This window comes from Rutidosis leptorrhynchoides, chromosome 8 (assembly GCF_046630445.1).
Source record: "Rutidosis leptorrhynchoides isolate AG116_Rl617_1_P2 chromosome 8, CSIRO_AGI_Rlap_v1, whole genome shotgun sequence".
Classification (NCBI taxonomy): domain Eukaryota; kingdom Viridiplantae; phylum Streptophyta; class Magnoliopsida; order Asterales; family Asteraceae; genus Rutidosis; species Rutidosis leptorrhynchoides.
Genome location: NC_092340.1, coordinates 92,592,432 through 92,611,322, shown reverse-complemented (window position 1 = coordinate 92,611,322; position 18,891 = coordinate 92,592,432).

Here is an 18,891-nt window from a genome sequence, read left to right as displayed (position 1 = left end):
TTATAAAACGCATTAAATAACTTTGTGCAACAAATGACAACTAATAAAAGATGTAATAAAAATGTTCATACAAACATGGTGTACAAAAAGTAATAACTCAAAACCTAAGGTGTTTAAATAATTAATTTGGAACAATTAAGGAGCCATTTTAAGCAACCAAAAGTACAAGGACTAAAGTGAAAAAGGTTCCACCTCCTCCCATGAAACCCTAGCCGAAATTTAAAGGGTAAAAAGACCCTTTTGCCCTCAAAATTTCGGCCACCTTAAACCTAACCCTAAACCTAACTTATTCCCTAAGAAAACCTAACTAAACCCTAATTCTAGATCCTTCCTAGCTCAAGTATAAAAGAAGGTGCAAGGGTTTAGGTTTTTCTCATCTCATTCATCACACAAAAACCCTAAATCCCTCTCCCTCTCTCTTGGAAAATTCGGCCAAGAAAGCCACCACCACACCACCATCATCTTCAAGTGATCTTCAAAGGATCTTCATCGCGTTCTTCGTATTCATCAAGATCTTCAAGTGTGTTCTTAATTATTCAAGTGTTTTGATCTTCATCTTCAAGTTTTCTTCATCTTTTCTTGTTAATCTTCATCATACATTATCAAGGTAAAAACCCTAGATCCAAATCTTTTAAATTCTATCTTTAAATTCATGTTTATATTCATAATCATCTTCATGCATGATCTTAACATTCATAATGTTCATGTAAAAAAATATATAAATATACATATACATACATATATACGGTTTAAAAAAAAGGGGGTTTAGATCTTAAGAACCCTAAAAGATTATCAAAGATTATGTTAATGTTTAAAAAGGGTAACAAGATATATACATACTATATATAAACACATGCTAATATACATACATATACTTAATTAAAATATATATATATATACATGTATACATATAACTGAAATTTTTTTTTAAAAAAAAGGGGGATTTTGTTTAATCCTTAAACCCTAGAGATTTGCTAAAAGATTTGTTAGTATTTAAAAAAGGAAACAAGAATATACATGCTATATATATACATATACGATTTACATATATATGTACAAAAAAATATATATTTTTACTATATATAAACATATATATACGGTATATATATAAAAAAATATAAATAAAAACTATATATATACATATACACGGTACATATATACATATATATATATATATATATATATATATATATATATATATATATATATATATATATATATATATATATATATATATATATAAAATACTTAAACCCTAATTAATCTAACCCTAATTTAATAAAACCCTAATATTACATAAACCCTAATCATTAAATACTACTTTAATTAATTAAACCTAATTAATTAATAAAACCTAATTAATTAATAAAACCATAATACTACTTATACTATATTACTAAAACTACTTAACATTTATACACTTATATTATTACTAACACATATAATATACTACTACTTATATTATATTATACGATTAGAATAGTCATTCACGATAACGTGTGATGACTCGAACATCAACGCTACTTAAGGCCTAGGGTGATCCTTGGTACCACTATGGGACGCTTGTAGATTACGAATGTCAAACTTACATTTTGGTCAAGAAATCCTGGGCCAACCGGTAACAATTGGTCATTCTGGTGACTCGGCGGTGGAATAGATGTTTGGGTAAGATGCACAATGTCAAACCCGACTATAGTAATCATACACTTAGTTATCTTCACACTTAATAGGTGTTAGACTTATTAATGACAACTCACTAGTGTTCGACACTAACTTACTAAAAGTGGAAATTACTAAAAATGGAAATTTGCTAAAAGTAGAAACTTACTAGAAATGGAACTTAGTAAAACGAATTATACTTAAAACACTTCCATACTTAAACTTAAATTTGGGCAAAACATTTAACTACTCTTAAATGTCAATAGGTTGACTTTCTGCTCACGTTCATCCAAACTTTCTATTTCGAGGAATAACTCTCTCATCTACTTACTAAGGTGAATTCATAGCCCCTATTACTATTGTGCATAACTTATTTAACTTATTTGGGGTGAGACACATGCTACTTTTACTGTTTACAATTTAGACACAAGTACCAACTATTAAACTATGCTATACCCGGCTATGTCCGACTAAGTCCCTACAGTGATATTTTTAGTTGCTCGTTAAATGCATTCTTAATTATTGGGGGTAGGCCTATCGGGAGTAAAGTTTCCGATACATTTGACCAAGATATTGTATTACTTAATAATGAAATTAAACCGAAAAGTATAGACACAACTTGTCTTTGGGGCAAACTTTGAACGTTTAGTCTAAATATCACGAATTGGCATAACTTTTTGATCCCTGCGAGATCAACTTTTAAGATCTTTGTGATCTTCTTTGACAACTAAAGATCTGTGTGATCTACTTTATAAACAAAAAAATCATGTGGTCTAAAAACAACGATAACTACTTTTGTCAAACCTATGATTTCACTCAACCTTTTTGGTTGACACTTTAGCATGTTTGTCTCAAGTGCTGATTGATCAAGCTTACTTATTTACTGCTTATGTGATGCTACTTGGACTTAGGATCAAGAGATATCACATTTATTATTCTTGCATTTGAAACAAGTACTTTATTGTAATTTTCATCATTTTAACGACATTTCATTTTTCGCTGCGTACTCAATAAAGTTTGTTTTTATCATTTAGTATTGTTCTCGTAATTATAATATGTTGGTTTATTTGATATTAGTGACGTTTTCTTCTAGACCCTATCTGGAGGACGTCACACCATGCATCTCATGACATCAAGTAATCCCAATTGAGACAATCGAAAGCTTTCTCCAAATCAACTTTGAAAAATATACTCTTTTGTTTTTTAGCCTTAAGAAAATCAATACTTTCATTGACGATAAGGGCACCCTTGAGTATAAATCTATCTTTTAAGAATGCACTTTATTCCGAACCAATCAAGGAGGGTAGAACCTTTCGAAGCCGATTAGAAAGAATTTTCGCTATTATTTTGTAATAGCTACCAATCAAACTAATAGGGCGAAAGTCACCAAGGGTAATAGGGTCAGCCCTCTTTGGAACCAAGGTAACAAAATAAGCATTACAACCTTTCGAGAATTCGGAGTTTTCCCAAAACCAAGTAACCGCACTTACCAAATCTGATTTTACAACATCCCAATATTTTTTAAAGAACCTCATGTTAAAACCATCCGGTACTGGAGCTTTTGTACCTCCACAATCAAAAACTGCATCATGTATTTCTTTTTCATCAAAAGGTAATTCGAGGGCACTAGCTTCATCACTTGCAATCGAAGGATAGTTTAAATCCTCAAGACTCGGTCTTTCTGTATTTATTTCAGTGAAGATGTTTCTAAAGTGATCAAAAATAGTATTTTTCAAGTCTTGAGGATTCTCGTTCCATACACCATTTAAAGTAAGACCCCGTATCCTGCTTTTGCTTTTTTTTTCTCCGAATTATATTATGAAAAAATTTGGAGGTTTCATCGCCTTCAAGTATCAAACGCACTCTCACTTTCTGTTTAAGCATTTTTGTTTTAATACCCTCTTTTTTTGATCCACTGTTTTCTTGTATCACGCCATTCATCGTATTCAATATCCACCAACAGACCCTATTCTGCCTTTGATTCGAAGCGGTCAGCAGCAGCTTTTAATAATTCGATTTCAGTATCCAGCGAATTATATTTGTTCTTGCTCCAAGACTTTAAAGCAGCCTTAACCCCCTTTAGCTTATTTCTGTACACACAATCAAGTCGGTTACTTCCCCTAATTTTAGCAGTCCATGCGCCTTCAACTACTTGATCTAAGTCATCTTCATCTAACCAAGCATCAAATACTCTGAATGGTTTAGGCCCGAAGTTTTTTTCATCAACTTTAAGCACAATCGGACAATGATCAGAGTTTTTCCTTTCCAAAGCAATTGCCAAGATATCCGGCCAAATACTTAGCAATTTTTCACACCCAAGGAAGCGATCCAGCTTACTAAACTTTAGCCCATCGTCACTAACACGAGTAAAAATTCTTCCGCCGAGTGGGAAGTTAATTAATCGATTTGCATCTATGAAATCATTAAACTTTTGGGCTCTACTATCAATATATTCACAGTTAAGTCTTTCGTTTTGATCTCGAACCTCATTAAAATCCCCACACAGTAACCAAGCTTCATTAGCATGACTATCTAAAAGGTTCGAAAGCGAAATCCACATATGTTGTTTACTAATGTCGTCATACGGACCATAAACGTTAATAACATTTATCACAACACCTGTATTTTTCCACACAGTGCGAACACCAATAGCATGATCTAAATGGTAGGGTAACTAGCGTCAAAAACATTAATATCCCAAATTAGGAGTTGACCTCCGATTTCCCAACCATCGACTTTTGAACAAAATTGTAATCACACGAACCCCACAAGAAATTAATCCAATTAAGATCCATAAGGTGAAGCTTAGTTTCTTGAAAGGCAAAGAAAATAGGCTTTTCCTTAGAGATTAATTTTTTAACCCACCCGAATTTATCTTCCTTACCCCCAATTTTGAAACTACGAATATTAAAAGAAATTATCTTCATTATGAAAAATAAAACGAAGGAAAAGGAGACAGTTACAAGTTTTTGGGAAAGGCCCTTGGCCTTCCATTTTAACCCCAGCCGTGATCCATAATCCTTGATTACAGCCTCAGCACTGGAATTAAAGGATGTTTCTGGTTTGTTTTGCCTCGATGTACCAGTCGAAATAGAACATGAATTATCATCATTTTTTTGCACATGAAGAACACTTGGACTTTAACGGTTCACACTTTTGTTTCCTTGTAGAGTTTTTCAAATTCATCATTCGTGAAGATGACTTCCACTTTCGCATATTTGACCAGCAACAATCTCGATTTTTTTGTGGTTTTGAATTATGTCGTGTTGTTTTGGTACCTGTTGCGCTTTTTTTTTGCTTTTGGATTTACCCTAACATTCCCAGTGTAACGACCCAACCCGTCGTATTCCGGCCCATAAAAATTTTTCCTTTAAATTACATTAATATTATTAACATTTAGGTCCCATTTATATTTTTGAAACGCTTCCATTACAATAATAAGTTTAGACAACTTTAAAACGTTTAATACATAAGTTTAAATATGCAAACGGGCATACACGACCGACTATTTTAATATTCAACATAACCGAGCATGGTGATTGGGGATACACTACCCATCCTAATCGAGTCCAAAAGTAAGATCTTCTAAAGCAACCTAGCCAAGATCTCTAATCCCCACGCTTACCCGAGCCTCCATCACGCAAACCTATAAAAATATCAACAACGAGAGGGTAAGCTAACGCTTAGTGAGTGAGAATATACTACATACATATATATGCATAAAATGGACACGCCACACGATAATAAAAAAATAGCACATACCGGAGCATCCAAGCATAAAGGCAAGCTAAACTATGCATACCGTACAATCGCTATACAACAAGCTAACAATATCAACAAGTAAGTTCACCAACAACGATATGAACCACGCCGATCCCGGTGTTGTTACAACACAACAATACAACGATATATATATATATATATATATATATATATATATATATATATATATATATATATATATATATATATATAACAAAGCGTAAACCGCCCAAGGTTAACCCTTTAACCCAATACCGAAACCAACTACCAAAATACCAAAATGAAGATTGGCCGAACTACACGAGCCTTAGTAAATCCGCATCCACACGGGACTACTATCTTCAATAACACAACAACATCGAGGTTAGCTGAACTACACGAGCCTTAGTAAATTTGCAACCACACGAGATCACTACCTCAATAAGATGACCAAACTACACGCGTCATCGTGAATTCGCATCCACACGTGATCCACTTCCCATATCAAAACCCACATCATCGGGGTTACTCAACCGCAACTCAATACCAATCCCACGCCACCGGGATTATATATGTAACACCGGCCATTTTTTTATATATATACACACAGCGGAAGACTTTAATAATAAACACAAAATAAGTCACGTCATTACATTAAACCGTATAATTAAGTTTAAGCTTACACAACAGTGTTACGTTATTACAAAACATTATTTAAACAAAAGTCCACATCAGAGTAGGGTTGTCAAACATGTCTTCTGCATCAATACCCATCCCGACTAACAGTACCTAAACCTGTAAAGGGGGAAACATGTGGGGGATTAGCGCACCGCTAAGTGAATGGAATCTATCTAACAGATATAGCTTAAGCCACACACAAGCTATATACTAACAACAACACTTGCTAACTACCAACTAGCATACAATAAGACAATACGAGGATTGGCGGCTTGTACGAGCACACGACTCTTAGCTGATCGGGCCTGAGTCTACCGATAGTTCCTGCTACTCAATTCACAGTATAGTTATCCAGATGCAGGGGATGCATCATTCACACTATACTCCACAATCAGTAGCCTATGGACCCAACCTCCCCTTGGCACGGTTGACCTCATACGGACTCTAACCTCTCCTAGGCACGGTCTCGAGTCCCCAGTCTCCCTAAGCCCGACTAGTGCCATTCACACAGTGTACACATAATTCACATACAACATCAGGAAAACGATATTATTCTATCATAGCAATTCCTACACTATGCATGGTAAAAGAGTTAACCACAGTAGCATGATATGCTACTTAAACTCTATCCGTAGATAGACCCACTCACCAATTACCAGCAACTGCTCAGTTATTATTTCTGAGCTTCCTCCTTGTCCTTATCTCCTGAGAACAGCAAAAACCAAGTTATAATAGTGTTCCCATCAAGATTAGACATACTGGCAGTGAATTATAACAAATTAGTAAAAAAATGCGTCCGCTAAAATTTTCATGCTTATGCACTTTCAAAATTTACACCCTGAACACCAAAATACAAACGGGCAGCATAACGGCTAGAAAAAAGCACTTTGGTAAAACATTCTGCCCTGGACACACAGTCGGTCGACTGACACTGATAGTCGGTCGACTGTCAACACAACCGGTCGACTGATCTTACCAGTCGGTCGATTCACTTGGTATTACATCAATCGGCCGAAGGTAAATCTCAGTCGGTCGGTTCACTCAACAATCGGTCGGTTCACCCTCATTCGATCGACTGTCGACCGACAGTCGGCCGACTGTGTTCATCTTCCTCAGAAACTGAACAAAGGCTACGGACTTCATGATGAAATCCTCAAATCTCGATCTAGAGCTCGTTTTAAACACCAAAATCGACCACAACTTGTTCACTACTTGTTATAGACTCAAAACCCACAACAATTTGACCATAACAACACTTAAATCACTTGTTTTGACACAAATTCAAGCTTTTTACAAAACTCACACAAAACTATGAATTTAACAATGAATTGAACACAAAAACACATGTTACTTACCTTGATAGACTCAGTAAACGATAACAAACACAATTCTAACACCAATTTGAGCTCAAGATCAATGTTTAAGGATTAGGGTTTGGTTAGGTGGGAGAGATGAAGGTACGGTGTTTTAGTGAATTTTCTAGAAACGGGGAGAAAATACAGCACACAAGTCACATAATTGGGATTAATTCCCACACTGTACAACACACGGGTATTTACTAGTTATCTGATATTTTTCGCACAAGGTTAGGTAACCCAAACGAGGTCCAATTGAAATAAACAAACCTGTTCTGGGACCCTTGTCACAAACTGGTCACAACACAATTATATTAAAACACTAATAAAATAATTAAAATAAACGCACTTAAGACTAAGCTCAAACCCTAAGGGCAAAAATAGTCCACTTACAACTAGCCCGGGTTTCAATCTGTTACAAATCTACCCCCTTAAGGAGATTCCGTCCTCGGAATCTGGTCTTGGTCAAACAAATGAGGGTAGCGGTTTCTTATCAACTCTTCCGTTTCCCACGTAAGATTAGAACCCAAACTGTGTTTCCACTTGATCAACACCATCGGTATCTCTTTATTTCTCAACTTATTCACCTTTCGGTCAACTACACGGACCGGCTCTTCCACCAATTTCTTATTCAAATCGACCCTTAAATCTTCTAAAGGAAGAAGTTACGTTTCATCATCGACTTTACACTTATGAAGATAACACACGTTAAATGTATTATGAATATCGGCTAACTCTGGCGGAAGATCTAACACCACAGTCTGATCGTTCAACACTTTACTGATCGGAAACGGACCAATAAATCTTGGTGCTAACTTACCACATTTACCGAATCTAATAACCCCTTTCCACGGTGAAACTTTTAAATACACTCGTTCACCCACATTAAAGGTTACCGGACGTCTACACGGATCAGCATACATTTTCTTCCTATCTCTAGCGGCTTTCAACTTTTCTCTCACAATTGCAACTTTTTCAGCTGTCATTTGAACAATTTCGGGACCTGCAAACTGTTTCTCCCCGGCTTCTAACCAACAAGTCGGAGTTCTGAAACGACGACCGTACAACATTTCATAGGGCGGCATCCCTATACTCGAATGATATGAATTATTATACGCGAATTCAACCAACGGTAAATGTGTATCCCACGAACCACCGTATTCTAACACACAAGCCCTTAACATATCCTCCAAAGTCTGTATCGTTCTTTCACTGTGACCGTCCTTCTGAGGATGATAAGCTGTACTTAAATTCACACGTGTACCCAGATTCTGTTGAAGACTATTCTAAAAGTTTGACACAAATCTGGAATCTCTGTCTGAAACGATCGATAAAGGCACACCATGTCGACTAACTATTTCTTTCACATACAAATCGGCTAACTCACTTAACGAAGCTATCTCATGGGTAGAAAGAAAATGAGCACTTTTAGTTAGACGATCCACTATTACCCAAATCATATCGTGTCGTTTCTGAGTTCTTGGTAGTTTGGTCACAAAATCCATCATTATATGTTCCCATTTCCACTCTGGAATCTGTAACTGACGTAACAAACCATAAGGTTTCTGATGTTCTGCCTTCGCTTGAGCACAAATATGACACTTTTCGACATATCGAACGATATCTGTTTTCATTGTCGGCCACCAATACACTGTTTTCAAATCATGATACATCTTATTACTACCCGGATGTACTGTCAATCTAGATTTGTGAGCTTCTGTCATAATTAAATCCCTCAAATCTCCAAGCTTAGGCACCCAAATACGATTGTTTAAAGTCTTTAGTCCACGTGAGTCATCAATTAAGTCCAATTTTCGTTTGATCATTTGTTCAGATTTAATATGTTCGTCCTCCAAAGCACAGGCCTGAACTGTTCTTAAGCTGTTAATCAAATCTGAAGTTATATTTAAACGAAGAAATTTCACATTTTCACTTGACTTTTTACGACTTAGCGCATCAGCAACCACATTTGCCTTACCCGGATGATATTTAATTTCACAATCATAATCTTTTATCAACTCTTGCCACCGTGTCTGACGCATATTCAATTCTTTCTGTGAGAAGATATATTGCAAAATCTTATGATCTGTACAAATAACACAATGAGTTCCATACAAATAATGTCTCCACAGTTTCAAAGCAAACACTACTGCAGCCATTTCAAGATCATGCACTGGATAATTCTTCTCATGAACTTTTAACTGTCGCGAGGCGTAGGCGATTACTTTATCTCTTTGCATTAATACACAACCCAATTCAGCATATGACGCATCACAATATACCATGAAGTTGTCTGAACCTTCTGGTAAAGCTAACACTGGTGCCTGACACAGTAGCTGTTTCAAAATCTGAAAAGCCTTTTCCTGTTCATCCGTCCATCGAAAGGCCACATCTTTATGAGTCAACTTAGTCAACAGACCCGCTATTTTAGAAAAATCTTTGATAAACCTGCGATAATAACCAGCCAATCCCAGAAAACTCTTAATCTCAGTCGGAGTCTTCAAAAAATTCCAATTCATTACGGCTTCTATCTTTGTCGGATCAACTTTTATACCTTCAGCACAAATCACATGACCCAAAACTGCACTTCACGTAACCAAAATTCACACTTTGAAAATTTTGCAAATAGTTGCTCATGTTTCAACAAGTTCAAAACCTGTCTCAGGTTTTCAGCATGTTCACTCTCTGTCTTTGGATACACTAGTATATCATCTATGAACACAATCACAAACTTATCTAAGAACGGACGACACACTCTATTCATTAAATCCTTGAAAACTGCTGGCACATTCGTCAACCCAAATGGCATGACAAGAAATTCATAATGACCATACCTAGTTCTGAACGCTGTTTTCAGTATATCTGATTCAGCAACACGAACCTGATGATACCCGGATCGTAAATCTATCTTGGAAAAGAATGAAGCACCCTGTAACTGATCGAACAAATCGTCTATTCGAGGTAATGGATACTTATTTTTTACTGTTCTTTTGTTTAATTCACGATAATCAATACACATACGCATTGACCCATCTTTCTTTTTAACAAACAATACCGGAGCACCCTACGGTGAAGAACTCGGTCGGATAAACCCACGATCTAATAACTCTTGAATCTGTGACATCATTTCATGGATTTCAGATGGCGCTAATCGGTATGGAGCTTTTGAAACTGGAGTTGTTCCAGGAACCAACTCAATCTTATATTCGACTTCCCTTACCGGCGGCAGACCTGGTAACTCATCTGGAAACACTTCGGGAAATTCTGATACTACCGGAATATCAGCCACAGTTTTCTTTTCTTTCTTCGCATCAATTACATATGCAATAAATGATTCACAGCCCTTTGCCATCGACTTTTTCGCTTTCATCATGGTTATCAACGGAAAATTATACCCGCCCCGCTCCCCCGGGCCACAACACGGGTTCCATCGGTCGAACGAAAGGTAATCATTTTCCTATCGCACTTAATATTAGCCCTAAGCGAGCTCAGCCAATCCATTCCTAATACTACATCAAAGCTAGGAATAGGTAACACTAACTGATAATGCTAAAAACGAACATATATTTCATAGCATTATTCCTCAAGAAAGACAAGCTTTTAGTTACAATTGTTCTATTTACAAGTGATATTCGTTTAAATAATAAAAGGTGAAGACAAAAGACAGATTCGACGAATTGAAGACACAAACGACCAAAAAGCTCAAAAGTACAAAAGACAATCAAAAAGGTTCCAATTATTGATAAGAAACGTCTCGAAATTACAAGAGTACAAGATTCAAAACGCAAAGTACAAAATATAAAATTGTACGCAAGGACGTTCGAAAATCCGGAACCGGGACCAGAGTCAACTCTTAACGCTCGACGCAACGGACTAAAAATTACAAGTCTACTATGCACAAGAATATAATATAATATATAATTAATTATATTAATTATATATATATTATATATATATTATAAAACCGTCGGCAGAGAAAGACTCCAAGGGTGTGAGCTGTAAATTCATTCTCCGCGACTCGCGGAGTTTGAAGAGGATTTTGCCGCGAGTCGCGGAGCCCCAAAAATCAACTCTGCCTATAAAGCAACCCGAATTCTGATCAAAAATTAATAATCTATTTCTCTCTTCTCTCATACGTAAACGATATATATATATATATATAATTTATATTTTAATTTTAATTTTAATTTTAATTCTAATAATAAGGGTATGTTAGCGAATGTTGTAAGGGTGTAAGTCGAAATTCTGTCCGTGTAACGCTACGCTATTTTTAATCATTGTAAGTTATGTTCAACCTTTTTACATTAATGTCTTGTAGCTAAGTTATTATTATGCTTATTTAAAACGAAGTAATCATGATGTTGGGCTAATTACTAAAATTGGGTAATTGGGCTTTGTACCATAATTGGGGTTTGGACAAAAGAACGACACTTGTGGAAATTAGACTATGGGCTATTAATGGGCTTTATATTTGTTTAACTAAATGAAAGTTTGTTAATGTTAATATAAAGATTTACAATTGGGCGTCCCTATAAATTACCATATACACTCGATCGGACACGATGGGCGGGGTATTTATATGTACGAATAATCGTTCATTTAACCGGACACGGGAATGGATTAATATCCACTAGAATAATTAAAACAGGGGTGAAATTACATTCAAGGGTAATTGGTGTAATTGTTAACAAAGTAGTAAAACCTTGGTTTATACGCAGTCGATAACCTGGTGTATTCATTAAACAAAGTATTAAAACCTTGTTACAATTCGAATCCCCAATTAGTTGGAATATTTAACTTCGGGTATAATAATAATTTGATGAGGACACTCGCACTTTATATTTATGACTGATGGACTGTTATGGACAAAAACCAGACGGACATATTAAATAATCCAGGACAAAGGACAATTAACCCATGGGCATAAAACTAAAATCAACACGTCAAACATCATGATTACGGAAGTTTAAATAAGCATAATTCTTTTATTTCATATTTAATTTCCTTTATTTTATATTTAATTGCACTTCTAATTATCGCACTTTTATTTATTGTTATTTAATCGCACTTTTAATTATCGTACTTTTTAATTATCGCAATTTTATTTTATCGCACTTTTATTATTCGCAATTTCATTATCGTTGTTTACTTTACGCTTTAAATTAAGTCTTTCATTTATTTAATATTTTACATTAGGTTTTAACTGCGACTAAAGTCTTAAAATCGACAAACCGGTCATTAAACGGTAAAAACCCCCCTTTATAATAATAATATTACTTATATATATATTTGTATTTTTATAAAAGTAAACTAATATAGCGTTGAGCTTTGTTTAAAGATTTCCCTGTGGAACGAACCGGACTTACTAAAAACTACACTACTGTACGATTAGGTACACTGCCTATAAGTGTTGTAGCAAGGTTTAAGTATATCCATTCTATAAATAAATAAATATCTTGTGTAAAATTGTATCGTATTTAATAGTTTTTCCTAGTAAAATATAAACTATTTCGTGTACACCTCGCATAACATCAAGTATTTTTGGCGCCGCTGCCGGGGAAATCTCTTAAAAGCCGGAAGCGGAACGCTAATATAAAAAAAAAAAAAAAATTTTTAGTTAACTTTTATTAAAATTCGTTTTTGTAAAAATACGTGTTAATTATTCAAAAATATAAAAAGAAAAACAAAAATATAAGTATTTTTTTTTAAAATATTTAAGTTTTATAAGTTTCTTTATTCTTATTTTAATTTATAAAAATATAAGTTTTATTAAATATCTTTTATATATAGAAAAAACAGAAAACAGAAAATAAAAAAAAATAAATAAAGAAAAAACGCGTCGAATTTAAAGCTGTCATCTGAATTCTGGAACCCCGCGACTCACGGGGTTTGAAGCATTAATTACCGCGACTCGCGGAGCTTCTCTGACAGACGACAGAAGCCCTAATTCAGCATTAATTACGGGTATTAATTAATTATTATTATTATTTAACCCTAATTATTATTATTATTATTATTAGTTTTATTTTAAGATTTACTTTTTATTTAATTTGTTTTATTTTGTTTAAATTAGTTTTATTAAATTGTAAAATTAGTAGTTTTATTAAATAAATAATATAAAAATAATATTTTTATAAAAATTGTACTTTTTACAACTTTTTGTATATTTTTATATTTTGTCCCTTTTTAATCATTTTAGCGTAATATTTGTATTTTTAGCTCATATTTAATTTTAAACTTAGTTTTTGCTATAGTTATTTTTACTCCTAGATTTTTAGGCTTTGCCGTAGAATTCCTTAAGTGCTTTTTCTTTAGACTAAGATTTAGGTACTCTAGAATTTTGCGACGCCTTTTTAAGTTTTAGTTTCTTTTTAAGTTATTTCCATTTGGGATTTAGTTTTTCCTGTAAGCTTTAATATTTTTAGACCTTTTACTATGTATCAATTATCATTCCAATTAGTAATTTCAATTTGCGATTATAATTTTAAGTTAGTTGTAGTAATAAGATTAGGTTAGTCAAGTATTTTTAAGTTTTTATAAGTTTCTTTTATTTTTCCGTCACCTTTTATTTTTCAACCATTTTTTTTTTCTTTTTCGACCTTTTGCGACGAACTCTTTTTCTCTCTTATTTCTCGCTATTCTAGTTTTTAGGACATAGATTTTTATTCTACTTCTTATCTAAATTTCTTAAAATTACGAAAATTTATTTTAAGTGGTTAAATTGATAGACATCAAAATTTTCTGGTTCGTAGTAATAGTTGGATTTGTACGTGGACCGGGTTATTGGAGCCAAACAGTCCTCAATTATATTGAGACCAAATGAATCCTGCCCCTCTGCTGCATCTTTTGGCTATTCGAAACGTGGGCAAAATCAGAAAAGTCTATTGATTGGATAACTTATTATAATTTTTCTTTCCTTTTTAAAACTAATAGGATATTCAGTGAATGCACCGAACAAGACGTTCATCACCTTTTGTACGTTCACCACCTGTAACTAGATCAAGACATTTAGCAAATATAACCGCCGTTGATTTTTCTTTAGAATCGTCATCCAGTCAACCAAGTACTTCAGTTCAAATTTCCGATAATCCATTTTTTGAACCCAACATCACAATTGAGAATCCGGAGAATATTCAGGAACGGTTCGTAGATCCTGAACCACTAAACTTTCCTCCGGAACCACCAATCATTCAAACAGAGATTGTTGAGGAACGAACCATTAAATCAGAATCATCTAGTGATACCGATTCAACAAATTCAATTATGGAGAATCTGGAACCTTTAAGTATGGAAGACCGAATGAGAGCTAAACGCACTGGCCAAGGTCACGCAATTACTCATCCAGACATTAATGCGCCAGATTATGAAATCAAAGGACAAATTCTACACATGGTGACTAATCAATGCCAATTTAGTGGTGCGCCGAAGGAAGATCCAAATGAACATCTACGTACCTTTAATAGGATCTGCACACTATTTAAAATCCGAGAAGTGGAGGATGAACAGATATATCTCATGTTATTTCCCTGGACTTTAAAGGGAGAAGCCAAAGATTGGTTGGAATCGTTACCTGAAGGGGCGATTGATACATGGGACGTTTTAGTTGACAAATTTCTTAAACAATTCTTTCCTGCATCTAAAGCCGTAAGACTTCAAGCAGAAATTGTTACGTTTACACAGAAACCAAATGAAACTCTATATGAGGCGTGGAATAGATATGGAAAGTTATTAAGAGGATGTCCGCAACATGGTTTAGACACCTGTCAAATAGTACAAATATTCTACCAAGGATGCGACATCACTACAAGAAAAGACATAGATATAGCAGCTGGTGGTTCTATTATGAAGAAAACCGAAACTGATGCTTACAAAATTATTGATAATACTGCTTCCCACTCACATGAGTGGCACCAAGAAAAAGACATCATTAGATCATCTAAAGCAGCTAGAGCCGATTCTAGCCATGACTTAGATTCCATTTCCGCAAAGATAGATGCTGTGGAGAGACGAATGGAAAAGATGACTAAGGATATTCATTCAATACGAATTAGTTGTGAGCAGTGTGGAGGACCACATTTGACAAAAGATTGTCTCAGTATTGAATTAACAATGGAACAAAGAGAGAATATTTCATACATAAACCAAAGGCCTGGAAATAATTATCAGAATAATTATCAACCGCCAAGACCAATTTACAATCAAAACCAGAATTATAACCGAAATATTCCATACAACAACCAACAAGGTCCTAGCAATCAACAAGTATCCAATAATACTTATAATCAGCAAAGACCTAATTTTCAAAACAAACCACCACAACAAACCGATGATAAAAAGCCGAATTTAGAAGATATGATGACGAAGCTAGTTGAAACTCAAACGCAGTTTTTCACATCTCAAAAACAAACTAATGAACAAAATGCTCAAGCATTTAGAAATCAACAAGCTTCTATTCAAAATCTGGAACAAGAAGTAAGTAACCTAGCAAGGTTAATAGGTGAAAGAAAACCGGGAAGTCTACCTAGTGATACAAATGCTAACCCCCGAAATGAAACAGCTAAAGCCATTACCACAAGAAGTGGTACAACACTTAAACCACCTGAAATACCTGTAACTTCTGATGAAACTATTCCTACTCCACAAGAACCACAACCTGATCAAGATAAGGAAAAAGAACCGGTAGTTGAGAAGGTTAATGAAGATAACACAGTTAAGGATAAACCTTATGTTAAACCATATCAACCACCACTTCCTTATCCGAGTAAAATGAAGAAAGAGAAACTTGAAGCCGAGCAATCCAAATTTTTGGATATGTTTAAACAGATAAATGTAAATCTTCCTTTCATTGATGTGATTTCAGGAATGCCAAGATATGCTAAATTCCTGAAAGATCTAATCTCAAATAGAAAGAAAATGGAAGAACTCTCGGCTGTTACTATGAATGCTAATTGTTCAGCAGTGTTGTTGAATAAGATACCAGAAAAACTATCTGATCCAGGAAGTTTCACAATTCCATGTTTTCTGGGTAGTCTTAGTTCAATAGAAGCATTGGCAGACTTAGGTGCTAGTATAAATCTAATGCCGTATTCACTATACGCTAAACTAGACCTTGGAGAATTGAAACCAACCAGAATAAGCATACAACTAGCCGATAGATCAATAAAATATCCTAGAGGGATAATGGAGAACATGCTAGTTAAAGTTGGTACTTTAGTATTTCCAGTAGATTTTGTTGTTTTGGACATGGAAGAAGATTCTCAAGTTCCTCTCATATTAGGAAGACCATTCTTAAACACGGCTAAAGCAATGATAGACGTGTTCGGTAAGAAACTGACCCTAAGTATAGAGGATGATAGTGTTATCTTTTCAGTTGATAGAGCAATGCAACAACCACAATCTGCAGATGATACATGTTATTATATTCAAACTATAGATGCACATGCAGAATTATTAGAAGAATTTCCAGAATTACAAGGAACAGGAGAATATTCTTTAGGAGAAGGTAATGAACCAATTGATGAAGCTGAAATGTTAGCTACACTTATAGCTAATGGATATGAACCAACAACAGAAGAAATTCAAATGCTAAAAGAAGAAGACAAATATCGATATAAATCATCGATAGAAGAACCTCCGAAATTAGAGTTAAAGCCACTTCCAAACCATTTGGAATACGCTTATTTACATGGTGAATCTGAATTACCTGTAATAATATCGTCTTCTCTTACTGAAAATGAGAAATCACAACTCATTTCTGTGTTGAAAGCTCATAAACCAGCCATTGCATGGAAGATTCATGATATTAAAGGAATAAGTCCTTCGTATTGCACACATAAAATTCTTATGGAAGAAGGTCATAAAACGTATGTGCAACGCCAACGAAGACTAAATCCTAATATGCAAGATGTAGTTAAGAAAGAGATTATTAAACTGCTAGATGCAGGTTTGATATATCCAATTTCTGATAGTCCATGGGTAAGCCCAGTTCAATGCGTACCTAAGAAGGGTGGCATGACTGTCATTACAAATGAGAAAAATGAGCTTATTCCTACTAGGACTGTAACAGGATGGCGTGTATGTATTGATTATAGAAAATTAAATGACGCCACCAGAAAAGATCACTTTCCCTTACCTTTCATAGATCAAATGTTGGAAAGATTAGCCGGAAATAGTTACTATTGTTTTCTAGATGGATTTTCCGGATATTTTCAAATTCCAATAGCACCCGAGGACCAAGAGAAAACCACATTCACGTGCCCTTATGGTAATTTTGCTTACAAACGCATGCCATTTGGACTTTGTAACGCCCCTGCAACCTTTCAAAGGTGTATGATGGCGATTTTTCACGACATGATAGAAGAATGCATGGAAGTATTCATGGATGACTTTTCAGTCTTCGGTGATACATTTAAATCATGTCTAGTTAATCTGGAACGAATGCTAATTAGATGCGAAAAATCAAATCTAGTACTTAATTGGGAGAAATGCCATTTCATGGTCAAAGAAGGCATCGTTCTTGGACATAAAATTTCAAAAGAAGGAATTGAAGTGGATAGAGATAAAGTAGATGTAATTGCTAAACTTCCACATCCCACAAATGTTAGAGGAGTTAGGAGTTTTCTAGGGCATGCCGGCTTTTACCGACGTTTTATAAAAGATTTTTCTAAAATTGCCACTCCTATGAATAAACTCCTAGAAAAGGATGCTCCATTCATCTTTTCAGATGAGTGTATCAAATCTTTTAATATTCTTAAAGAAAAACTCACTAATGCGCCGATCATGATAACGCCAAATTGGAATCTACCATTTGAACTAATGTGCGATGCAAGTGATTTTGCAATGGGAGCCGTTTTAGGACAAAGGATTGAAAAACAATTTCAACCTATATATTATGCTAGTAAGACATTACAAGGAGCACAAACGAACTATACAACTACTGAAAAAGAACTCCTTGCTATTGTCTTTGCTTTTGACAAATTTCGATCATATCTCGTTCTAGCAAAAACGGTGGTCTATACCGACCATTCTGCTCTTAGATACCTATTTTCAAAACAAGATGCTAAACCAAGATTAACCCGTTGGATCTTACTCTTACAAGAGTTTGATATTGAAATTCGAGATAAAAGAGGAGCAGAAAATCTCGCCGCTGATCATCTTTCTCGTCTTGAAAATCCCGAGTTAGAAGTTCTAAATGAATCGGCCATACAAGACAACTTTCCTGATGAATATCTATTGAAGATAGATTATAAAGAAATCCCATGGTTTGCAGACTATGCAAACTACTTAGTTTGTGGATTCCTTGAAAAAGGATTATCGTACCAAAGACGAAAGAAATTCTTCAGTGATATAAAACACTATTTCTGGGAAGATCCACATCTGTTTAAAAGTTGTCTCGATGGAATAATACGCCGATGTATATTTGGAGATGAAGCTAGTAAAATTTTAAACCATTGTCACA